At 43.2% G+C, this 26990-nt stretch overlaps 1 long non-coding RNA gene across 1 annotated transcript; it reads left to right on the forward strand.

Moving 5' to 3' along the window:
- Positions 1-310: 310 nt before the first annotated feature.
- On the forward strand, positions 311-4862 carry LOC128780722 (uncharacterized). Its single transcript, XR_008426731.1, has 3 exons — positions 311-531; positions 1679-1871; positions 4358-4862. It is a non-coding gene; the product is annotated as an uncharacterized lncRNA (long non-coding RNA).
- Positions 4863-26990: the final 22128 nt, after the last annotated feature.

A 26990-nucleotide genomic window follows, 5' to 3' on the forward strand; every position in this document is an offset into this window, starting at 1 on the left:
TATTAACTTAGTGTACCCTCTTTGCATCTGCTTCCAGTCATCACTAGAGCCAAGTTCATTTCTTTGTTTGTTTCAATTTTTTTTTTTTTTGCCATAGGGTATAATGGAAGGGAAATAGAGCAAGGAAGTTGAAAGTATGAGTGGGTAATTGTTGAAACACGGAGTCTCTAATAGATTGGGAAGAAAGTGAAGACAAGATGAACAGCTAGGGACAGATAGTAAGAAGCAGAGGGGTTGGGGATTTGAGGTTTTGCTAAGGTTGAAGAAACAGCTCCACAGGGATAACTAAAGGAGATGGAAGGATAGGAGATTGTGCTTGGAGAATGGCCATAAGTTTGTCTGTTTCTACTGTAAATGCTTCCACTGAACTACCTCTTTATTTTAGAATTAATAATATACTGTGTTAATCACTGTAAGACTATAAGAAAATATGTTCAAAAGAGCAGTATGGAGACAAGGCTGTGAACATGGAGTGAAATGATGTACTGATACCTGCTACAACATCGGCAGACCTTGAAAATACTATGTCAGGTGAGAAGAGCCCAACGAGAAAAGCCACATCTTGTAAGATTTCATTTACGTGAAATGTCCTGAACAGGCAAATCCATAGAGAGAAAGCAGTGGTTCCCAGGGGCTGGGGGAAGAGGGGAATGGACAGTGACCTCTTAATGGGTATAAGGATTCCTCTGGGGAGGATGAAAATGTTCTGGGACTAGATAGTGGTAATGGTTGCACAACATTGGGAATGCACTAAGGGCCACTTCACTGTGCACTTGACATGGTTAAAATGGTGAATTTTGTGTTATGTATATTGTACTGCTGATGCGCGCACACCAGAACCAAGGCTATAGAAAAAAGTAAGCACAGGTGTTCTTTTATCACATAATTGCTCTCCCACTTTGTTGCCACCACATGCCCAGCACACAGGCATGGCCCCACACCCAGGTCAGCTTCCTTCCCCTGATCCTTGACCTGGCTGTACCCCGCAGGAGGGAATCATGTGTCCAGTCCACAGTTGTGGATGAGATGGCCTCTAAGGTGCCTTCGAGAGTCCAAATCTAGATTCTCTGATCTCCTGATGCATTTGTGGGACCCCCCTTCCCCTTCTCCTTCCCACAGACTCCCCTACTTAGGGATCCAGCAGGATGGCAGACTGGATCTGCACTCAGATATCTACTTTCTCGGTGTGCTTGCTGTGTGACCTTGAGTTCATGATGTCACCAAGGCTCTCTGAGCTTCCTGCTCCCTTGGCTGTAAAGGGGAGCTTATGGCTAATACCTCACAGGAGCACTGCAGAGATTAGTAATGGTGAGTGCAATTGGCACTGAGTGATAATTTATTCTTTTTCATTGCTGTGACACATTCTGTCAGATACACTATTATCCATTGTACTATTGATGGACATTTGAATTGTTTCCAAGTTTGGACTATTATGAGCAGAGCTGGTATGAACATGCTTATGTGTGTCTTTTGGTAGACATAATCACTCATTTATCTTGGGTGTATATCCAAGAATGGAACTGTTGGGTAAAAGGATATATAAATATTTAGCTTTAATAGGTACTGCCAAACAGTTTTCACTCCCACCAGCAGTGTATGAGAGTTTCAGTTGCTATATAGTCTTACCAGCACTAGTTTTGTCAGTCCTCCTAATTACCTACTCACCTTGATTTGTCAGATACCCTTCTACAAAAAGATCCAGTTGTGTGTGAGTGGACTGCAAAACTCCCAGCCCTCAGAAAGGTTCCACAGACTAACAGTTAAAGTATGAACTTAAATGCATGGTCCTAACCCTAAGGACAACAGGAACTCAGAAATGGGAGAGATCAGCATGAACATGGAGAGACATGAACCTTCGGAGGGACTGAAAGGTGTGGGGCTTTGATCTGTTGGTGGAATTTGAATTAAAAATGGGAACAAGGCTGGTATAGCTCAGTGGATTGAGTGTGGGCCTGTGAACCAAAGGGTTGCCTGTTCGATTCCCAGTCAGGGCACATGCCTGGGTTGTGGGCCAGGTCCCCAGTTGGGGGTGCTCGAGAGGCAACCACACATTGATGTTTCTCTCCCTCTCTTTCTCCTTCCCTTCCCCTCTCTCTAAAAATAAATAAATAGGAGAACCAAGATGGCGGCGTAGGTAGACACACTGCGCCTCCTCGCACAACCAGAACTGACAGAGAATCGAACAACAAGGGGGACCAACACCAAGAAAATAGAAAATAACCATTCATCCAGACTGGTAGGAGGGGCGGAGACGGGCACCGGGGTGGAGAGGACTCGCGTGGCTGTGGCGGGACTGAGACTGGCGGAGTGTGGGACAAATGGCGCAGGCAGTCCGAGCACTAGCAGACCCTGCGGCCCCACATCTGCACAGATAAACCGAGAGGGCCGGACTCAGAGTGGCGGAGAGCGGGGCAGGCAGAGCGGCGGGTAGCACCCCGCGCGGCACCAAATTCGCCCACAGATAAACCTGACCAACGGCGGGCAGCAAAGCAGACTGTGCAACCCAGGGCTCCAGCTCCGGGAAATAAAGCCTCAAACCTCTGATTGAAAGCGCCCCTGGGGGTTGGGGCGGCAGCAGGAGAGACTCCCAGCCTCACAGGAGAGGTTGTTGGAGAGACCCACAGGGGCCTAGAGTGTGCACAGGCCCACTTACTCGGGAACCAGCACCAGAGTGGCCCAGTTTGGTTGTGGGTAGCGGAGTGAAAGATTGAAATCCGGAGGAGAGTGAGGCGGGCGCCATTGCTCCCACTGGGCCCCTCCCCCTCGTACAGCGTCACAGCTCAGCGACCAGCGTTACCCCGCCCTGGTGAACACCTAAGGCTCCGCCCCTTAAAGTAACAGACGCGCCAAGACAAAAAAAAAAAAAATGGCCCAAATGACAGAACACTTCAAAGCTCCAGAAAAAATACAACTAAGCGACGAAGAGATAGCCAACCTATCGGATGCACAGTTCAAAGCACTGGTTATCAATATGCTCACAGACTTGGTTGAATCTATTCGAAAAACAGATGAAAAAATGAAGCCTATGCTAAGAGAAACGAAGGAAAATGTACAGGGAACCAATAGTGATGAGAAGGAAACTGGGACTCAAATCAATGGTGTGGACCAGAAGGAAGAAACAAACATCCAAGCAGAAAAGAATGAAGAAACAAGAACTTGGAAAAATGAGGAGAGGCTTAGGAACCTCCCGGACGCCTTGAAACGTTCCCACATCCGAATTATAGGGGTGCCAGAAGGAGAAGAGGAAGAACAAAAAATTGAAAACTTATTTGAACAAATAATGAAGGAGAACTTCCCCGATCTGGCAAAGGAAACAGACTTCTGGGAAGTCCAGGAAGCTCAGAGAGTCCCAAAGAAGCTGGACCCAAGGAGGAACACACCAAGGCACATCATAATTACATTACCCAAGATTAAACGCAAGGACCTACATCCAAGATTACTGTATCCAGCAAAGCTATCACTTAGAATGGAAGGGAAGATAAAGTGCTTCTCAGATAAGGTCAAATTAAAGAAGCTCATCATCACCAAGCCCTTATTATATGAAATGTTAAAGGGAGTTACCTAAGAAAAAGAAGATCAAAAATTGGAACAGTAAAAATGACAGCAAACTCACAGTTATTAACGGCCACACATAAAACAAAAACGAGAGCAAACTAGGCAAACAACTAGAACATGAGGGTTGTCATTAAGGGAGTGGGAGGGGGAGAGAGGGGGAAAGGTACAGAGAATAAGTAGCATAGATGATAGGTGGAAAATAGACAGGGGGAGGGTAAAAATAGTGTAGGAAATGTAGAAGCCAAAGAACTTATAAGTATGACCTATGGACATGAACTATAGGGGGGGAATGTGGGAGGGACGGGGGTGGGCAGGATGGAGTGGAGTGGGGGGGGAAATGGGACAACTGTAATAGCATAATCAATAAATATATTAAAAATAAATAAATAAATAAATAAATAAATAAATAAATAAATAAATAAAATCTTTAAAAAAGGGGGGGTGGAACAAGGAAGACATCCTGCAGAGTGCACAGCTTGAGCAAAGACAGAACTTGGGGTAGAAATCAGGGAGAAAGCTGACCTCACTTGAACAAAGAGTTCTTGTCAGGGCTTGTAGTTGGATTGGCAAGGAGGGGCCAGGCTTGGGCAGGGACCTTTGAGGTCAAAAAGTGAGCTTAGGATTTGGGTGACTGGAGTAGGGGAGGGTGGTGAGGTGTTACTGAGTACATATAGCCCTGAGTGGAAGTGAAATATATTAAATGAGAGTCAGCCGGTCTCTTATTCAGTCCAGGTTCCTCCTATTTCTCACAGTGAAAAGCATCTCACCATGATGAGTGTGATAATCATTTTTCTTTCAACAGGGCCCCTGACTGCAAGCCAACTACTTCATCAGGTTCCCAGTGGCAGAAATAGATCTATTCCTGCGCCTGAGAGAAAACCAGATGTACTGCATTGAGAAATGGTGTATGTGCATACTGTACTTTAGAGGCATTTTATGAGATTCTCAAGGGCCCAATTTCGACTTTATATGATTTATACCTTATGGGCTGGCTTCACTAAATTAGGAAGCTGGTAGCAGGTACATCTAGGATAAAGTGATAAACACAGGCTACCAGCCCTGAGAATGGAAAGGAATAGCTCCACTTCCCCTGCCCCCTTCCAGCACTCCCCGTGGCTGGGCCCATTTATCTCCCTACCCTGAGTGGGCAGTGACTCAGCCTTGCACTGACCAGTTGATTCACTTGTTCTTTTCTTCAGTTATTCTTTCAGCAAGCTTTCACTGGATGCTCAGTGAAAGCCAGTTCAGGTAGTGGAATTGAAGACAAAAGCACAGGGTTCTGCCTTCAAGAAGCTCACAGGCCCACAGGGAACACTGACATGAAACAACTCAATGCAAATACGGTAGGAAAAAGCTACAATAAAGGTAATGCAGAGGACAGCAAAGGACCTCTATTCTACCTTTGGGAAGTCAAAGAAATGTTTGAAGCTGAATCTTGAAGGATAACTTGGCATTTACTTGGCTGACAAGATCTGGAAAGGGTCTTCCAAGGAAAAGAAAGCAAGCTATAGCTAGTCAGAAAGACTACAAAATATGTGGCTAAAGCATAGAGTTTGTGTGCAGAAGTAGCTGGAGATGAGGCTGAGAAGTAGCCAGAGTCAGATCATGAAGGGCTGCAAACACCAAACTAATGAATAATGACTTTACCTTGTGGACTATGGGGAGCCACTGTAGGGTCTGAGTCAGAACTATATAGTCCAGCAATTAGAAAATCACACTGGCACCAGTGTGAAGGATGAAGCAGAGGGAGTGAGCATCAGGACAGGAAAGTCAATATAAAGGTTATCAAGTCAGACCTGGTAGAAAAAGACACAAGGTTAAAATAAACCCATGACAAAAATGATGGAGAAAAGAAAGCAGGTATTTAGGAAGTAAAAATCTGTAAGAGTGAAGATTGGAAGAGGAAGTGGGGGTCAGGAGAAAAGGATTTGGATGAACCTCATATTCTCTCTGGGTGGGTGATGGCACTGTCATTTAAGAGAGGAAATGATGGAGAACTGGAAGATGATTTGGGCAGGACAGGAGAGGGGAGAGGTAGAGAAAATGAGTGTAATTTTGGTCATTTTGAGCTTTGAGTGCCATTGGGACGTAAGCAGCACGTAGAGTTGAATGTACAGCCTGGCACTGAGACAGAGTTCTGAACTAGACAGGTAGACTGCGGATCATCAGTACTGTGGGAAATAACAATACAGAGCCACTTCAAAATAGAGTCACAACTGCCACCCCAGGGGAACTGCCTTGCACATCTTATTCCTCAAACCTTTGAAATGTTTAAACTGGGCAGAATAATCTCTGGACTGGACCAAAGCAAGGGTATCTGCATTCCAAACAACCGTTTGAAAAGCTAACAGGAAAGCAGACATTCTGAGTACTGGACTAAAAATTGAAGACATTCTTTAGAATTAGCACCACCATGTAGAGCTAAAGAATACTTAGTGGGAAATTCCAGCCAAGATGGAGGCGTAGGTAGACACACTGTGCCTCCTCACAACCAAAAGAAGAACAACAACAAATTCAAAAACAAAAATCAACCAGAACTGCCAGAAAATCGAACTGTATGGAAATCTGACAACCAAGGAGTTAAAGAAGAAACATTCATCCAGACTGGTAGGAGGAGGTGGAGAGGGGCAGCTGTGGTGGAGAGGGCACACAGCAAGGCTGTGGCTGGTGGTCCCACATTTGCATGAGGATAAACCAGGAGTGACAACTGGGGAGCAAGCCAGACCACATAACGCAGGGTTCCAATGCAGAGAAATAAAGCCTCAAAACCTCTGATTGAAAAAACCTGTGGGGGTTGCAGTGGGAGAAACTCCCAGCCTCACAGGAGAGTTTGCTGGAGAGACCCACAGGGTACTAGAACATACACAAAACCACCCACAAGGGAATCAGCACCAAAAGGGAACAATTTGCTTGTGGGTAGCAGAGGAAGTGACTGAAAGGAGGCCGAGAACTGAGCAAGCGGCATTGTTCCCTCTAGGACCCCTCCCCCATAATGCAGCTATGTCGGTTGCCCTGCCCTGGTGAATACCTATGGCTCCACCACTTACTATGTTAATAGGTGTGCTGAGACAAAAAAATATGGCCCAAATGAAAGAACAGATCAAAGCTCCAAAAATAGAACTAAGCGACAAAGAGATAGCCAACCTATCAGATGCAGAGTTCAAAACACTGGTAATCAGGATGCTCACAGAAATGCTTGAGTATATTCATGAAATGGAGGAAAAAGTGAAGGCTATGCAAAATGAAATGAAGAAAGATGTACTGGGAACCAACAGTGAAGGGAAGGAAACAGGAGTCAAATGAATGATTTGGAGCAGAAGGAAAAAATAAACATTCAAGCAGGACAGAATGAAGAAACAAGAATTCAAAAAAATGAGGAGAGGTTTAGGAACCTCCAGGACATCTTTAAATATTCCAACATCTGAGTCATAGGCACGCCAGAAGGAGAAGAGGAAGAGCAAAAACTTGAAAACTTATTTGAAAAAATAATGGAGAACTTCCCTAATCTGGCAAAGGAAATAGACTTCTACGAAGTCCAGGATGCTCAGAGAGTCCCAAAGAAGTTGGACACAAGGAAGCACACTCCAAGGTACATAGCAATTACATTCCCCAAGTTTAAAGATAAGGAGAGAATCTTAAAAGCAGCAAGAGAAAAGGAGACATTTACCTACAAAGGAGTTCCCCTAAGACTATCAGCTGATTTCTCAAAAGAAACCTCACAGGCAAGAAGGGGCTGGAAAGAAGTATTCCAAGTCATGAAAGGCAAGGGCCTACATCCAAGATTACTCTATCCAGCAAAGCTATCATCTAGAATGGAAGGGCAGATAATGTGCTTCCCAGATGAGGTAAAGTTAAAGAAGTTCATCATCACCAAGCCCTTATTATATGAAATGTTAAAGGAACTTATGTATAAAAAAGGGGATGATCAAACCTATGAACAGTAAAATGACAACAAACTCACAACTATCAACAACTGAACCTAAAAACAACAAAAACAAAAACAAACTAAGCAAACAACCAGAACAGGAATAGAACCACAGAAATGGAGATCACATGGAGGGTTATCAGTGGGGAGGGGGATTGGGGAGAATGGGGGAAAAGGTACAGGGAATAAGAAGCATAACTGGAAGGTACAGAATAGACAGGGGGAGATTAAGAATAGTATAGGAAATGGAGAGGCCAAGGAATTTATATGTATGACTCATGGACATGAATTAAGGGAAGGGGGGAATGCTGGCAGGAGGGAGGTGCAGGGCAGAGGGGGATAAAGGGGAGAAAAAAATGGGATAACTGTAATAGCATAATCAATAAAATATACTTAAAGAAAAAGAATAACTTAGCTTATTTGCACCTATTAAAATTTCTTCCTTGACTTCTTAACACCAATAGAAATTCCTTCCTTCTGTTCAGGTATTTATTCCCCTTTCCTTGCCTTCACCCCCTACTCAGAACATTATTTGGGTTTCTGCCTGAATCAGTGTTTCTCGATTAGCTAATCTTTGGGGTCTCAAATAAATGCTGTTGCCTCTCACGTCAGCCTTTTATTTTTAGGTGAACAGTACCCAGGTGATAGATTATGTGTGGAATCATGGAGAGGGACATGAAGGTGAGAAGAAAAGAGATACAAAGGCAATGCTATAGAGAACACCAGACCTTAGGAGTATGTGAACAAAAGCACCGCCCCCTCCGCCAACCCCACCAACCCTGCCCAGTGAAGGAGACAGAGGAACAGCTGAAAAAGATGGGAACTAGGCCAGAAGAAATTATAAACTGTGCGAGGACCATTTCTCCTTGTTCATGATGTATTCATACCACTTAGAAGTGTCCAGCTCATAGTTGTTGCCTGAATAAATAAACAAATGGAGTGGTGTTGTAAAGATAAGGAGGTATTTCCAAGACAGTACACACTCAGATGCTGCAAAGAGGTCAATGACGCAAGATGAGAACTAAGCGTTCCCACACTGATCTGCACTTGAATCAGAGTGCTAGGGCAGCCTCAGCCACCCCCACCCGAAGGGCTCAGCCTGAGTTGCTCTCCTCCCCACGCAGATAGGTTTGGCCAACACTGACCATAGGATGCTTCTTCTCTCATAGTGCTCATCCTCCGGTCCTCCCCAATTTCCACCCTTACAGCTGGGTCACTGCCCTTAACTCAGTTCCCCAGTTCCTACTTTGGTACATTGCTGCTAAAACAATACACATCTACTACCCAACAGTTTCTAGAGTGAGGAATCCAGACATGGCTTAGCCGGGATTTGTGCCTCAGGATCTCGAAAAAGGCTTCAATCAAGTGTCACCTGAAGCAGGATTCATTTCCCACTCGGTCAGTGGTTGCTGGCAGTTCCTCACGGGATGTTGGATTCAGCGCCTCAGTTCTTTACAGGCTGCTGGCCACAGGCTCCGCTCGGTTCCTTGACATATGGGCCTGTCCAAAAAGGCAGTTTTCATCATCAAGCCAGCAAGAGACAGAGAGTCTGCTAGCAAGACCAAAGTCACAGCCTTTTATAATTAATCACTAAAGTGACATTCTGTCTTGGTTGCTCTATTTAGTGAATTACAGGCAAATCACCAGGTCCAGGTCATACTCAAGGGTTGCGGATCGGATCACACAGGGTGTGAACGCCCAGAGGTAGGAAGCACTGGGGTTCGTTTTAGAAATCTGCCTGGAATCCCCATTCTCTCCTGAAGCTTCAGATCTGTTTTGGTGAGAATAGTCCTTCTCTGACAGCCACCTTCACAATCTTGGTTGAACCACGATAAAAAAAATCTCATGACCTTAAATTTTCCTGTACTAATAATGGCTAGTGCTTATATAGTGCTAACTACATGCCAGGCTTCAGAAGAGCTTTATATGAGCTTTAGAAATATTAACTCATTAAATCCTCTCACAGCAGCTCTCTGAAGTGGATACTCTTGTGAACTCATTTTACAGACAAAGCAACTAAGTTAGAGAGAAGTAAGTATCTTGCCAAAGGTCACACAATATTAAGTGATAGAAATGGGATCTGAGATCCAATGGTTTGGTCCCAGAATCCCTGCTGTTAACCATTATCCTATTATAAAGCCCGGATATAAGCTGGGGTACAACGTGGTCCAATGTTGGCATGGTATGACATTAAAATAAAACGTTCGACACATGAAACATTGAGCAACCAAAACAATATTTCCAGCATTTCATTACATTGAAAGAGATTCAATCCACACCCTACGCAACATATTTTGCATCTCAGAGCCTTTTCTTTGCCAAGTCTTGCTTTCAAATGTTCCCTGAAACCCAGCCCAGACTATTTTCCATTTTCTGTTTTCCCTACTTCTCTCTTAGCTCCTCATTATATAGGTTGACTTGGTCTTCTGCCTTCATTCTTTAATATCTTGTCTATTTGGTCCATGACCTGAATTTTACAGAGTGAAGGGTAATCCTGTAATTAACTCAGCTATGAAGAATTTTATCCCTTTTTTTCCCAACTGTCCAGTCTGGTTTCTCTCCTCCTATTTGTATATCTCTTTTTTAAATTGTTTAATTTAACCTTTATTGTAATTTTTTACATTACATTTTAATCTCCTAATACCCCCACCCCCCAGCAATCACCACACTGTTGTCCATGTCCATAAGTCCTTTCTCCTTTTTTGTCCAATCCCTCCCCCCCTCAGCTGCCCCCAACACTAGCTGTGTCCTGCTCTCCATCTGTGAGTCTGTCCCTATTTTACTTGTTAGTTCAGTTTGTTCATTAGATTCCACATATGAGTGAAACTGTCTTAAGAAAAACATAGACCCAGTAAATAGAATATGTCTTAGAGAGAAGGGGAGAGGGAGAAGCTGAGCAATAAAGAGGAAATTCTGTTTTAGGGAGGTGTGGAGGAGAGAAAGTAGAGTAGGTTAGGAACACATGAGCTAATAATCCTGGGTTTTGTCATATTCCAAGAGATGCATGACTGTTGTGCCATGTCCTTATTATCACAGATGAGGTCACCACAGAACTGAGGCCCTGGGGTGTGGCGGGGAAGCTTTCTTCTCAGTCTTGCTCACCTCACTCTTTTCTCTGAAGCTATGAATTGGGATGAAGCACATGGGGAGCCAGAGGGAATGAGAGATGCTTCCAGTCCTTCAAGCCCTCCTGTCCACCTGGGGTCCACACTTTGCTTCTAAGCCTAGGATCTGTTTACTGGGAGTAGTGAGAGCTGATTTAAGAAAGATCAAGAAACATTTTCTCTCTAAGTAAACCAAGGGAACGGACCCTTAAATCCTGTAATAACTATCTCAGCAAAGCCTTTCCAGTAAGTCCCTCTTCTCCATTTCTGCCCCGATCCACTTCAGCTGTCCCCTGAGTCATTCCCTGCTTCCAGTCTTTCTCCGGCTCCATCCACTTCTCACACCACTGCCAGTTTAAACTCCCCAATGCCAATCTGATCCCACCGCTTCCCTGCTCAAAATCTCAGTTACTCTCTTTTCCCTGCAAACCCTCACCAGACCTTTGGGACCCTCAAAACTGTCTTTCTAGACATATTCTACATGCATTGTGTGATCCGTCTAAAACGGGTGACTCACCGATTGCCAAGCTCTCTACACTTTTCTACTCCATGCTTCTTACTCCCATCATACCCCCGCCTCTAAAATCACCCATTTCCTTCTGCTCCCCTGCCCCCCATGTTACCAAATCCAAAGACCACCTGAAAAGCCACCTCCCCTTTGAAATACATTCAAATAGTTGTAACTGAGTATGCTTTCTCCCTTCTTTCATTTCCTGTGTCATTCATTCTATCTTCTCTGACATTTTCCTTATACTACAGTATCCATATGACACCCATTTATTAAAAGGCATATGCTCTGAGAAGTGTTTTCTTGCTGAACTTTGACTATCCAACAGTGTCCAGCAAAGAGCCTTGAACATTTGCATGTTAAACATTCAATAAGTAGTAGTTGAATTCAAATGAAGTGGCAGGGCTGATATATCTCTTGTCCTAATTGGTTATCTAATTTTTCACTTTACATCTTTGGCTGGAAGAGGTGAGACACATTCCTTTGAAGAAGGAGGATGTGCGGGAAAGCACGGCAGAGGCCCTTGACCTGGGCGGTCATGGTCATGTACATGCCACAGCTTGAATTTCACCAAAACCCAATAGCATTTAGTCTCTGGGTGTTACCTAGTGGGCAGCGCCTTCAACCAGCCTGACCTCATGCTTTTCAAGCTTGTCACCTGCCACTGTCAGAGGGGTTGTGGCCCAGGGCATTTGTCCAATAGGAAAGACAGTTACATCAAGTCTACAAACACTCCTTCAACACCTACTATGACCCAGGCACTCTGCTAAGTGCTAGAGATGGAGGAATAGACAGAAAGATGTGACAGGGACACCTCCAAAACATAACTCCAGTGAGAGTTAGTTGCTGTGTACTGACAGCTTCCAATGCCAGGCCCTGGATTCAGTGTCTGACATGCACTGTCTCACCTAATCCTCACAGCGGTCGCTACCATCACCCTCATTTTATAGATGGGAAACTGAAGGCTTAAAGAAGTTGAGAATTTTGCCCTGAATTGGCAGGTAGTGAAGCTAGAATTTAAACCTAGGGTTTATAACTTGAATCCGTTCTTAGAAGCACTAACTTTGCTTCCTCAACAAGTTTTTGTTTGCTCAAAACAGATTCTTGCTCCCTTTATTTTTTGAGTCTTGCGATGTGGTCGTGGGTGAAGTATGAACAGCATAAACAGTTTGCCTCCCTTTGCCTCTGGAGATTCTGCATGTCCACAGAGCATTTCTTCTGGATTTCTCCAACACTCCTTCACCTACAGCACCCACACTAAAGTACCTATGGGCAGAGGCAGCACCTGCTGATACATCTCAAAGATATTTCTCCCACGCTTTTCTGCCCTGATAATTCTCCACTATGTGTTTTATCTTTTTCTATTATATCAGTTTTTGCAAATCCCCTCAAATCCTTTGTGGAATAGATAATGCATTAGAAAATCAAATAAGACTTGCACCTCTTGGCTGCTCAATATGTCACATGAATGTAGAATAATAGATCCTTAATGTGTGAAGGAGACTTAAGAATGTCCCTTCTAGTTTTCGTTTTGCTCCACGGAGGTGCCGGTTGGGCTTGTCGGGCTCCTTGCCCCCACTGCTTCTGGAGCACTCCACTCTATTGTTTCTTGCATGTAGAGATTTTTTTTATGTGGAACATGTTCTCTAATAAAAACTTGATTTCTCATCAGAACGCTTGTGCATTGCTGATGGGATTGTAAAATGGTGCACCCACTGTGGAAAATGGTGTGATGTAGAAATATTCCAGCAATTTCTCTTCTGAGCAATATCCAAAAGATGTGAAAGCAGAGATTTGCACACCCAATTCATGGTAGCCTTCCTTATTCACAATAGCTAAAAGGTGGAGGCAACCCAAGAGTCCATCAATGAACAAACAAAAACGTGGCATGTGTCAAGATATTCTGACACATGCTACAACATGGGTGAACCTTGAAGATATTATGCCAAATAAAAGAAGCCAGTCACAAAAAGACAAACACTGTATGATTCCACCTACATGAAGTACCTGGATTGGTTAAAATCACAGAGACAGAAAGCAGAATGGTGAGTGTCAGGGGGCTGGGTGGGGGAAGGAATGAGGAGTTTCTGGTTAATGGCTATAAAATTTCAATTTGGGAGGAAAACTTCTGGAGATGGATGGTGATGACGGCTGTATAACAATGCAAATGCATTCAATGCCACTGAGCTGTACATTTAAATATGGTTAAGATGGTACATTTTATTTTATGCATATTTTAGCATATTTTTAAGTCAGTTCAGTTTCTCATTTAATAGAAGAGAAACCCAAGTTTCAAGGTGAAGTGACTTGTTCAAGTCTTTCAGCAAAGTGGGTAGCACAGCTGGGAATTGTGAACCCAGGACTCCCTGTTGTCACATACTCCCTGGTCCCTGGGTTGGAGGGTCCAGAGGAAGCCCCAGGGAAACTCCGGAGATCATCACCCTCCAGAGTCAGAAAGTGTTTTCCTCAGCAGCCTTTCCCCCTTGTCTGAGGCCTTGCTACCTTCATCCCACTTTCCTCTTCTTTTTCTCCCTGAATCAAACGCTCTGTATGATTGAAGCAGGTAAGTCCTCATGTCAAAGCCCCGGAAAATCAACCGCAGATGGAATGGGCTCCAGTGGAAAATGTGTATGTAGCTAGGCATTTTCCTGTTTTTTCCAGTTCTCTCAGCTCTTAACTGTTGGGATTTCATTCCAAGTGGAATTTCCAGCCCTATCCTGGCTTCTCATGCAGGAGATTTGTTTTTCCATGTGCATCTCTCTGAACTTGCTGGTCATCTCCCGTGGATGCTGCTGGTTGCCACGCTCCCAGGGCTCTGCCTGTTGGGCTTGAGCGGTGCCTCCATTATTGGAGCAGCATGCCCTGGCAAGCTTGGAGGGTATGTCCTGCCCAACCTGAGAGAGGACACACCCTTGGGAAACAGGTTGTTTCACTTGCTGCAAAACATCTGCTCCCTTAGCTTGCTCAGCATACCAGGGGAAAGGCCTTAGGAAGGCCCAAGTCGAGCTTTGATTTCACCTTCAGATCCTGAGGGACCAAAGGCTTAGCCCAAGGTAGGAAGGCAGGAAAAAGTTGCTAAGCGTTTGAAACCAGTCTGAGAGCTAATAGATCAGCTAGTGATCTGTAGCGAGACAGTTTTTGCAATCTTTAGTCAACAAATATGTATTGAGCACCTACCATGGACTAGACACTATGTTAGGAGCTGGGGATAGGCTGGTGAATGAGAGAAAGAAATCCTCATGGAGCTTATAGCCTAGGGAGGGAAGCAGATCATAAGTAAGAAAACAACTAAATAAACAAGAACGTTATAGACTGTGAAGTTTAGGGAGGAAACAGTGAGATGAGAACAGGTAAATGTGGCAGGAGAAAGCAGTTACTCTGGTTCATTAGATGAGGTGGTTAGAGAAAGCCACACTGAAAAAGTGACTCTAAACTGAGCTATGAAAAGCAAGCCAAGTATATGAAACACAAGGGGAACAGCATATGCAAAGGCTACAAGACAGAGATGGGGTGGCTGGCATTTGTGAGGACCAGAGAGCCACTGGTGTGTCTGGAGAACAGGAAGTGAAGAAGAGATCAGAGGCCAGGACACAGGGGTCGTGGTAGGCTACAGTAGTGATTTGGCTTTTATTCTAAGGGCAGCAAGGAAGCCCCTGAAGGTTTAAACATAGATGGAAATGATTCTGAACAGACCTCACCCCCTTGGCTGAGGTCTCTCTACTCTGATCATTCTTTCCAAACTACTGGGTCCCAGTTTTAAATATTCTTTCCTCTGCCCTCATGCTAAAGGGTAGCAATTGTACTGTCAGAAATTCAGAGGCCCATGTGATTCCCAAATGAACTGGGCCATGTTAAATCAACTTTCATAAATTTCCATCTCTTTGTCTGCTTTTAAGGTGTTGGAATTCAGCATTAAGAGCCTTCTCCTGTCTGAAGCCTGACAACTAGAAGAGAAGTTCAAGAGCAAATCACCAATCTCACTGCATCTGGAATAAAGATCAGGCCAGCTGATTGGTAAATTAAAAGTGCAGGTTTCCTTTCCTGTCTCCTCTCACTTAGCAACTAAAGTTAAGCAATAGGAATTGAACTGGTGAATGACACATCTATCAGAAATCTATCTGGGCATATTTTCATTATTTACTAAGGCTACAATTAACCCTAATTGAGGCACACCCACACCCTCCTCAATGCCCCCACCTGCCCACAGAGGAAAACCCAACCCACTCCCCACCTGTGACCCAGAAGAGCAGAAATCATTTTATAGGAACACATGAGCACAAAGCCCTCTTGCAGAAAGATTATCTATGTTCTGTTCCCTATCACACAGTACTGGGCCATGGGGCATAGATGACAGGTTGCCATCTGGAAGAGATGCAGGGAAAGTATGTGTCCCAGCTGGAAGGATGGGATTCTGGCCCGTTTGCCTTCCCACTGAATATTGTCTTTTTAGGTCACTTAAATGATACCTGAACCCTGCTCTCCTTCTTTCTTTTCTTTCATTTGTTCCACAAACATTTATTGAGCAGTTAATATATGTCACACAACAATGTCTTTTTTATGTGCATGAATCTTTTCTGGTGTGATGTCGTGGAAAGGGCATGAACTCTGAAGTCAGAAGTCTGCAGTTTTGAGTTCAGGAAGTTTTGCTTGCCTGGAGCAAATAATTGTAGTTCCATAAACTTTGGTATCTCTTTGGCAACCTAAAGTCTGCTCAGAGGGTTAAATATAGTCATGGGCATGAAAGTTCTGAAAATTATAAAGTGCTTCAAATGCTAGTTGGTTTTGGGGGGTATTGTATTTGTTTAAGATGGATCTCCTTTTGGTCATTCACAACCTCTAGACAAGAGAAGCTAATGGAGGTTAAGCTTTACTTGCACATGCCCCACCCAAGGTCCATTGCATAGTCCTCGCAAGGTATTCCAGAAGTCGTATGTCTTTTTAAAGCATGGAAAGTAAAGACATTTTAATAGCAAGTGGTTTAGACCACTACATCTTTCATCTCCTACTTTCTCACTATCAATCTTTTCTTATGACTGATTTTAGGCATTTTGGTATCTGGCTAAAGAGAAGTTGAGTTGAGAATATATGAAGTTTGGATTGAGCAGTGTGTATTTCTGTGGTTTGTAGTCACTTCCATGTTTAGTTAAGTTGTTACTAGACCTCTTGGTATAGTAATGGCTTTCAGGAATACTCCTTTTCCTACCAGGCCAACTCACCTGGAACCATAACATAAAAATGCAGGGCTAAGGGTAGAATTGTGATGTGAATGTGTCCCATAGCACCAAGCATGAGAAATTGATGGTAGTAATGGAAGAGAAATAAGGTTTGAAACATATGGAATTGAAAGCCAGTCTTCAGAAAGTTCCTTCAACCATCAGACCCATAAAATTGTAACTGGAAGATTGTATTCTCATTGACCCCTAATTTAAAATAAAAGTTTGCTATTATCAAAAAATATACTCAATCATACACAATTATTTTTTTAAATATTTATTGATTATGCTATTACAGTTGTCCCATTCCCCCCCCCACTACGCTCCATCCTGCCTACCCCCTCCCTCCCACATTCCCCCACTATAGTTCATGTCCATGGGTCATACTTATAAGTTCTTTGGCTTCTACATTTCCTACGCTATTCTTACCCTCCCCCTGTCTATTTTCCACCTATCATCTATGCTACTTATTCTCTGTACCTTCCCCCCCCTCCCCCTCCCACTCCCCTATTGACAACCCTCCATGTGATCTCCATCTCTATGGTTCTGTTCCTGTTCTAGTTGTTTGCCTAGTTTGCTCTTGTTTTTGTTTTAGGTGTGGTTGTTGATAAGTGTGAGTTTGCTGTTATTTTTACTGTTCCTATTTTTTATCTTCTTTTTCTTAGGTAAGTCCCTTTAACATTTCATATAATAAGGGCTTGGTGATGATGAACTCCTTTAACTTTACCTCATTTGGGAAGCACATTATCTGCCCTTCCATTCTAAATGATAGCTTGGCTGGATAGAGTAATCTTGGATGTAGGCCCTTGCCTTTCATGACTTGGAATACTTCTTGCCAGCCCCTTCTTGCCTGTAAGGTCTCTTTGGAGAAATCAGCTGACAGCCTTATGGGAACTCCTTTGTAGGTGACTGTCTCCTTTTCTCTTGCTGCTTCTAAGATTCTCTCCTCCTTTTAATCTTGGGTAATGCAATTATGATGTGCCTTGGTGTGTTCCTCCTTGGGACCAGCTTGTTTGGGACTCTCAGAGCTTTCTGGACTTCCTGGAAGTCTATTTCCTTTGCCAGGTTAGGGAAGTTCTCCTTCATTATTTGTTCAAATAAGTTTTCAATTTTTTGTTCTTCCTCTTCTCCTTCTGGCACCCCTATAATTCGGATGTTGGAACGTTTCAAGGTGTCCTGGAGGTTCCTTAGCCTCTCCTTATTTTTCTGAATTCTTGTTTCTTCATTCTTTTCTGGTTGGATGTTTGTTTCTTCCTTCTGGTCCACACCATTGATTTGAGTCCCAGTTTCCTTCGCATCACTATTGGTTTCCTGTACATTTTCCTTTGTTTCTCTTAGCATAACCTTCATTTTTTCATCTGGTTTTCGAACAGATTCAACCAATTCTGTGAGCATCTTGATAACCAGTGTTTTGAACTGTGCATCCGATAGGTTGGCTATCTCTTCGTCGCTTAGTTGTATTATTTCTGGAGCTTTGAAGTGTTCTGTCATTTGGGCCATATTTTCCCTTTTTTTTTTTTTTTTGTCTTGGCGTGCCTGTTACTTAAAGAGGCGGAGCCTTAGGTGTTCAGGGGGCAGGGTAACGCTGGTTGCTGCGCTGTGACGCTGTATGTGGGGGAGGGGCTGAGAGGGAGCAATGGCGCCCGCTCCACTCTCCACCATATTTCAGTCACTGCCTCCGCTACCCACAATCAAACTGGGCCCCTCTGGTGCTGGTTCCCAAGTGGGTGGGCTTGTGCACACCCGAGGCCCCTGTGGGTCTCTCCAATGACCTCTCCTGTGAGGCTGGGAGTCTCTCCTGCTGCCGCCCCAATCCCCACAGGCATTTTCAATCAGAGGTTTGAGGCTTTATTTCCCTGAGCTGAAGCCCTGGGTTGCGCCATCTGCTTTGCTCCCCGCGGTTTGTCCAGTTTATCGGTGCTCGAATGTGGGGCCGCGGGGTGCTACCCGCCGCTCTGCCTGCCCCGTTCTCCGCCACTTTGAGTCCAGCCGTCTCGGTTTATCTGCAAGAATGTGGGGCCGCAGGGTCTGCTAGTGGCTGGACTGCCTGCCCTGTTGGTCCCACACTCCGCCAGTCTTGGTCCCGCCACGGCAACGCGAGTCCTCTTCACCCTGGCTGCCCGTCTCCACCCCATCTACCGGTCTGGATGAATGTTTATTTTTTATTTCTTTGGTGTTGGACTTCCTTGCCATTCGATTTTCTGTCAGTTCTGGTTGTGCGAGGAGGCGCAGTGTGTCTACCTACGCCGCCATCTTGGTTCTATTCATACACAATTATTAACACATCATATATTTTCTTCTTTTTTGATGGGAATCTTGCAAAATAGAATTAATCACGATTCCTGGGTTTGTAGGGCATAAACCTGTAGCAGAGGCAAGCATATCTCTGTGTGAAGTCCCATATTTATGCATCAGATCAGATCAAATCACCTCTTAACTTATCTATGCTTTTTGTGCTGACAAAGTCTGTTCTCAATGAAAATGAAACCACATGGCCACAGACACAGCAAATGGGCCTGGAGAAACAACTGCACCTGTGTCAAAACTCCCATGCATATTCGTTAACAAATCAGCGTTAGTATAAAAGTAATTTGATTACATTATTATACAAACCAATATAAGAAGCAATTTAAAATTGCTCTTCTGTGTGCCTTAATTTCATATTAATTTTATACATTGTTTAGAATTAATGATCACATTAAAAATTACCCCAAAACTTTATAGAGGCAAGTAGGACAGTTAATGAATAAAAACAACTTGCTAATTTTTTTTTTGATTTGGTGATCCTTGTAATATTTGCCAGCTTTTTTTTATATTTGAAAATGACTATTTCTTTTCTTTTAAGTAAGTGTTCATTGTGTGTTCTTTATATATACTTAGTTTTGTATTCTTTTTCTTAAAGAGGGCCTCCAAATTGTATAAGCTTCAGGTCCATCAAAGCCTGGGTCCACCCTGCCTGATTCGATGCAAAATATGGTTACCCTGCCTTGCTGTAAACATGAGTCCAGTATCCCTGCTCCACCCTTCACCAAGAGCTCTGAGCCCAAGAGTGTACCTTGCAGATCCCAGCGCCTGCCACCCGGGACAAGAAACAGAGCATCCTACAGTCTGCCAATGAAAAGACTCTCATTAATGGGTTCCTGGAAGTTAGGATTAGAATAGGATGCCAAGAAAGGGTAAGGAAGGAAGGAAACTGTAGAGGTTACGAAGGCAAGTGCCTCTCAGAGAAAGCTGTACAGAGCTAGCTCACACTGAAGATATTAAAAGATTGTTTGCACATCACACCGCACATGACTATTTCAAGCAACAATAACTAACCATAGGGAAACATCTGTAGTGGTCACTGGTGGTTGCTTGCCAAAATCCATCTCCTCTCCTTTCATAGCCAAGCTATGGACACTCATCAGAGATTCCACTTCCCAGCCTTCTCTGTAGCTGTCTGCCAATGGGCTGTGAGCAGAAGAAACTTGTACCTGGCTTGCTTTAAAAAAAAAAAAAGAAATTGCTTTTCTAGACTTTTTCTTTTCCCCTCCCTGCCAGCTGGAAAGTGGCAATGCACAGAGACTGGACTTTTCAGTTTATAGCACAGTAGTGTCTCAGGAATTTTATCACGGTGTTCCTAGACTAAAAGAAATAACTAATAGTTCTGTTTATTAAGTAGTTTTGTACAAACAACCTAATAAGTACTTATGTCCTAACACCTTAGTGTCAAGAACTGTGAAGGGTCTGAGTTTTTATCCTATTTGTAAGCTAATGAATTAACCTGCCACAGTTTCATGGATGTTGGCAAAAGACATGAGACTCTTGGGTCAGAGACGAAGGAATGCATTACTCATGGCAGTAGCAATAGTCAGAGAGTGTCAGCCTTTGCTCTGGTTTCCTGAGCCCCAGTTCCCGTGGGTCTCTGTGAAGAGCGCTGTGTGACACCTGCACACGCAGTGGGTTGTGTTACAGGATGGGAAACCTGAATCTCAGGTTACCAAGCTATGGCAACCTGAAGCTTTTATAATGGGCAGTAAACCTGCCCGGTCATTGCTCTAGACAGAGACATTGTTTCTGTTATGCTAGGCAGTAAGCAGACCTGCTCTTTGTTCCAGAGAGAGTCCCTATCTCTGTCTTCCAAGGCTATTAGCTATCCAAACATCCTAGAAAAGAGAGTCTGGCTCAAAGGCAGTCAGTGCCTCTGCTTGCAACATATGCAAAAGCATGAGAGCTCTGTGGAGAATTGTCCCCCAACATTTAATAGCCATTTGCAAATCTTATTATGCATAAATTGAAAGAAAAATATTTCACTTTTAAACAACTGCAATCACTTGGTAATGGGATGTGTGTATCTGTTGGGCACTGCACGTCTCAATCCTTGGAATTGGATTGGATACCCCCAACTCTTTCTCTGTTCCACATTCACTTTCTCATAGGACTTGTCTTTTGTCGCAGCAACCATGAAAAAACTAGCTTCACAAAGTTTGATGTCATCAAAAAGTAATGCTATCCAGTGTTGCAACTGTGAACTACTTCAAGCTAGTAGTTTATGTGGTGTCTTTCAGATGTTGAGAATCACCATGTTTTCCTCAGAAATTTGACATATCCTGTGGTCCTCTGGTAAGTTCACTGAGGCTCCCTGGGACAACGTGGGGCGTGGTTTGAGAACTGCAGCCCTAAGCAATCATGGAAGAAGCGGTTGATTCTGAATGGCCTTGAGGAGTAGCCCTGTTTTGATAGCCTAGAGTAAGCAGATTGTTATAACATAGAGAAATAACTTTGATCCTCTTAAGTAAAATTGGGGGCTCTGAAGTAGCATAGCTTTTATCCTAATTAGTACAATCTCCGACATAATTTTGGTGATGTCTCACAATGTACTATTTGATAGCATATCAAATTTCTTACATTGTGAAAGAAAATTATACCCTATGTGTTTCTTGTGTCTTCCTAGCCTTACTCATGACCTCAGTCGACATTTATTGAGTCCTTACTATGCCCTGGCACTTTTCAAGTCCAAGTCCACTTCTCTGTTCCTCAGTGCCCTGAGCTGCAGGCTCAGCTCTTGACCCTTGAGCCAAGTCTAAGCAAGCCTCTTTCCCATTTAGCAAGTAGGGTCTGGAAGTCATATTGATGCCTTACTCCCAGGAGGAGCTGTTGTGCCTAGAAGCAGGTGTGCCTTTGTCGCTGGGCTTGAGTTTGGAGATCACTAAGAACTTGGGTGACCTGAACAGAACCATGTAGATCAGTCCTTTTTTGCCAATTTGGTTAGGAGTAAGAAACTTCAGGCCAAAAGCCAAACTGACACATATACTAGGACAACGAGAATGTGTCCGGAGAGAGCGTAAAAGCAGCAAGATAGAGAGAGAGAGAGTACTTGTTTTCACTGCCTAGTGCTGAGCTGGCTTGGACTGCTGCTCGGGTGGTGAGCCCTGTGTGCTCCTGAAAGAAAGGAGCAGACTCTGACCTATCAGTGATTGAAGGGACAACCTAGAAGAGGGCTGGCTGGGCTGGCCTTGGTTAGGGTTGAGAGAAGCAGGCCCTGTATCCACGTACTACTTCTGCCACAAGACAGACAGAAAGAAATGGGCCCTGACACCTTCCACTTCTGCGGCACAGAGAAGGAAGAGAATCCTGAAAGAGCACCCATCTTTCCACACCCAAAATGAGTGACATTCTAGTGAACATTCATCTAATGCTAGTAAACTTGACCCAATAAATGTCCTAGAATTTGAACAATCCATGGCAACTTTTCTTCTTGAGAGGACAGCAGAAAGATGAATGATAGGGGAGCTTTGCCTCCCCTAAAGCCTAGGCTGTGTAATACTCATGGTGTTATTGTAGCAGGAAGAATTCATTTACCTGAGCATGTCAGAGGGGTTGAAGTAAAATGTGATTTTTGGTAAACTTTAAATAAACTAGAAAATTTGTCTGAATCTGAAACCAGATTTCTTATTTCAAAATCAACTTATGTCTTTATTAATTTTAACTTTTAGATTTGCTTAAACTGTTATTTTATTGAAAAAGAAATATATACATGGTTAAAAAAAATCCAGCAGTACAATTCTTAGCCAATATGATGGGTGAAACATGATACCTGGTTTTTACTTGTACTTGTACTTCTTTAATTATGGATAAACTTGAGCATCTCTTCAGTGTTTAAATGCTTTTTCTGTGGACTGCCTACCCACATTCTTCATCCATTTTTTTAATGTTGCTGTTGTTTTTTTTCTTACTGTTTTGTAAGAGTTCTTTTATATGAAGGAAACCAGCAGATTGTCTATCATAACTGTTTTAAGTATTTTCCAGAGGTCTTTTACTTTGTTAAAGTATTTTTCCATGCCAAAATTTTAAATCACTTAATATTCTTTTCTCATGAAACCAAGTTTACATACCACCTCAAAATTAGCATTTAAAAATAAAATAAAACCTGTTAAATATTCCTTTTGAGTTCACTATTTATCACTTGGTTTCCATCCAAAATCATTTTGGATCGATTGTAGACTCAAATGGATTATATAAACTCTATAAACTAGTCAAAAGACAGAAAATATAACCATTTTTGCACATGTGGAATAAGAGAACTGGAATTTAGCCTCTGGATAAGTCTTAGAACATTAAGAGCTGCTCTGTCCACAAATCATGACCTAGAAAACTCTTCCCACTGGCCTGGAGAGGTTGATGTGGCAGCTTGCCTTCTGTCTGAGACTGTGGGTGTTAAAAAATATATCGCTTGTGAAAAATCAAAGCCCAGGACTCAGGCTTTACAGTACTTATGTGCTGCAGGAACTCTAAGCATATATAAGGTAAAGACATAATATAAAAACTGTTCAGGACCATTGAAACACTCAGGGGTCTGATAAAAACAAACAGAAACCTGCTCAGCAGTGACACTTCCACCTCCCAGAGATCTTGAGAGATTCACAGCAAAAACAATTTCCACTGAAGATGAGTTTACAGTAAAAAAAAATTCACATCACATGACTTGATTTGTAGCACTCATAGGAAGAGTTGGCAGCCACAACAAACAGGAGACTCTCTGTTTCGGAAGTGGAAATAGTCAGACAACCTGAAGGACTGTCAGAATTTGACTGTTGCTTTCACACAAGATTTTTCTCCTTGTGTTTCTACATTCTATCAAAGGGAGGGAAAGTGGATGTTCAAAAGTCATTCTTTATTTGGTAAAATGAAACAAATCACAGACCATTTTTCTGTGACCTGGAAAGAGAATCAAAAAGTGTTAGAAGTAATGGCTTATTTTTATGTGTGCAAGACATAATAGGTGAAAAGCACTTGGTCAGTTTCAATCATACTGTTTATACATGGCCTCAAGAAAAAGTTTAAAACACCTTGTTAATGAATTTTAAGCATCACTTCATGAGCAACTGACAACTAAACTCAGAAATGAACATTTTATTCCACAATAGTTCTTTGTCCTTAAAGCACAAGCTCATTATTAAATTACCCAGTTGTTTCCCACACTGACATCAAAGGGTTAGAATGTGTTATCAACATCACCAAAGACAATTACACATGCTGCTGAAGTGCTTATGGCCCAACTACAGAAGACGATTTTCAACTTTTCCTCATTAACTGTAGGTAGCTTAAACAAATTTCTCTAGTTTTTCAATGACAGAAACTTGAAAACCATTAGGCTTGGCAGGCAAAGCAAATAGTCTTGGAATTGGTCCAAGGTAATGGTCAGTCACGGGCTCAGAAGGGCTAACTTGTTTTTCAGGCTCTGTACCACCCGGTCCATCTACTCTTCCCCAAGATCACGGGACCATTCACACTGCTTCTCCGCCCCAGCAGTCCCACCCTGTGGAGCACTTGGGGGTCTACAGAATCTGTTCTCTCTGTAAAATAGATACGTTTATTATTATAAATAAATATATGTATATTTTAAAGTAAGATATATTTAAAAGTAATTTTGTCATTTGAAAGGACAGGGGTGGACAAAAGTAGATATTAATAATGAATAATACAATAAATAATAAATAATAGTAAGAGAATAAACTGTTTCATGTACTCATAATTGCAAACCTATTTTTGCCCACACCTATATTTTATGTGTACTGAAAGTACTATGAAGTTAATCTCGCCCTGACTGGTGTGGCTCAGTGGGTTGGGCATCATCCCACAAACCAAAAGGTCACTGGTTTGATTCTCAGTCAGGGCACATGCCCCGGTTGTGGGCCAGGTCCCTGGGTGGGGGTGTGCGAGAGGCAACGCATCGATGTTTCTCTTGTACATTGGTGTTTCTGTCCCTCTCTTTCTCCCTCCCTTTCTATTGCTCTAAAAATAAGTAAATAAAATCTTTTTTTTAAAGAAATTAATCCCTCCTTTTTAAAAAGCAAGTATTAGTTTTAAAAATAGGTCGCTGCTAAATGTTCATCTTAGGAACAAATTTTAAAAAGCTGTTAAATTTTACCTAATGGGATACTAATACACAAAGAAATGATGATATACAAATGCAAAAACCTCTCTGAGGTATATTATAAAACAACAAAAATATCAAGTTGCAAAAACCATGTGTTTAATGATGGAATATTAAGTATCAATGAGGATGAATGAATTACAACTATATCTGTCAATATGGTAGAATCTCACAGACATAATGTTGAGCAAAAGAAGCAGCCACAGACATATTAAATCATTCCATTTATAGAAGGAATACAGACTGCAGAAGTAACCTGTGCTGTTAAGAGCCAAGTGCTCCTCATTTATAGGAAATACAAAGGCAGCAAAAGTGTGCTGTCTGAAGATCGAAGGCCCTCGAGGGATGTTGAGAGTAAAAGGACATTGAGGGGGGCCCTGGGGTTCAGGCAATGCTGTTTGTTGCTTTGCGTGTTGGTGGCACAAATGTGTTCAGCATACGGAAATTAATTGAAGTGTGCTTTTTTATGTATGTTACACTTCAATTAAGCAGTTTTTTAAGTGTGCAGAGGATGCTACCATTGGTGCACACCTCTGGAAGTGTAAGAAGGAACAGATCACCTCTTTCCTGTCAGCAAGCGAACTGTACAGCAGGCAGAGAGACCAGGTGGCTGGAGGACAGAAACAGGAAGAAATTTCCACATGATACTCTGTTATACTCTGTGACTTTTGAATCATTTAAATGTATTACCAATTTAAAAAACTAACTTTGTTCTGATAGTGTTTTTAAAATTATTTTTAGGAGTAAGTTTACACTGGGCATGCTGCCCACTGCAATCGTGTTTTTATTAATACAATATTTTATTTAGAAATGTTTCTGTAGCACCTGGAAGTGCATCATCATAACCTGTAGCCTTGGATACCTTTATTCACCAATTGCTGCACTCCAAGGTAACTGGTTCTCTTGATGAAGACTATACTACAATACGCATTGTCAATATAAAATAGATTTTCACAGCAGAGTCTTCGGGGTCTTGTTGAAGGTGAGGAAGAGAGTGTTTTAGACAATGAAGACCGTTTCAAGAAGCTGAAGAGCAATTGGGATGCAGTTGTTATGCCCTCTCTAACAAAAAGCTTGTCCTGCTCACCATATGCATTTGAATCCGTTAGGGGCCTTGGCAGACGGGTTGCCCACATCGTGTGCACGAATGCCTGTGGATCCCGTTATTTCCAAACTGAGTCCAAGCTCCTGCCATCATCCAGGTCATCACGTGCTGTGCGACCCGGTGGGGTGGTACACCTGAAGTCTCCATGACTTCCACGGTGGGGCTGAGGAACCTCTTGGAGAGAACTCTGCCTAAAGGGGAGGGAACCAGACAGAACAAGTTTGTGCAAAGAAGAGACATGATCTCAAGCAGGGTTTGGGGGCTGCCACTCAGCTTGGGGTTCCACCCCATATATTCATGTCTGAGTCCGATGTGGCCCACAACAAAAAGCTTTCCATTAGAGAACACTCACCCAGTTAAAACGAAACGAAACCTCTGAGGGTCAGTGGGAGAATACAAGCAACACTATTTGCATTACTAGTTTCCCGAGGCTGCTGTGAAAAATCACCACAAACTGCGTGGCTTAGCACAACAGAAATTTCTCGTCTCACGGTTCTGGCGCCAGAAGCCTGCAATCAAGACGCCAGCAGGACTGCACGCCCTCTGGGGACCCGCGGGGACAACTTACTCCTCACCTCTTCCACCTCCTGGCTGCCCTGGCATTTCTGGGCTTGTGGCCACATCATCCCAAATTTATCCTCATGCTGCCTCCTGCTCTGTAGGTCTTTGTCCCCCTCCCCACCCCCACCCCACCCCCTGGGGGACCCCAGTGTGAGGACACATATGATTGCATTTAGGGCACTAGGACAGTACAGGACAAGCACTTCCTCGCCAAATCCTTAACTTGGTCACATCTGTGAAGACCTTTTTCCCCAGTAAGATCACATTCACAGATGCCAGGGATTTGATGTGGATATATTTTTGGGGGGCCATTTTTGACCTATCACATGACCCTTACACCTTAATAAGAGTAAAATCTTCTAAAAGTGGGGAGGAGGTGCTCCCTCCCTGCTTTGCCCTTCACTTCAGCAGCATAGGGTGACAGTGCAGGTCGCTGGCAGCAGAATCCAGGGACGTGACATTGTAATTGAACTCACTTAATCATAAGGACCCAAGAGAAACTGCCTGTGGGCATCCAGAGTTATTTAAGGTAAGGAGAACAGGGGGCTTTGCAAAAGGTGGGACCCCCCATTAGGAGAGGGGGCAGGAACACTCTGTCACCTC

Source organism: Desmodus rotundus, chromosome 4 (genome assembly GCF_022682495.2).
Source record: "Desmodus rotundus isolate HL8 chromosome 4, HLdesRot8A.1, whole genome shotgun sequence".
NCBI classification, from domain to species: Eukaryota; Metazoa; Chordata; class Mammalia; order Chiroptera; family Phyllostomidae; genus Desmodus; species Desmodus rotundus.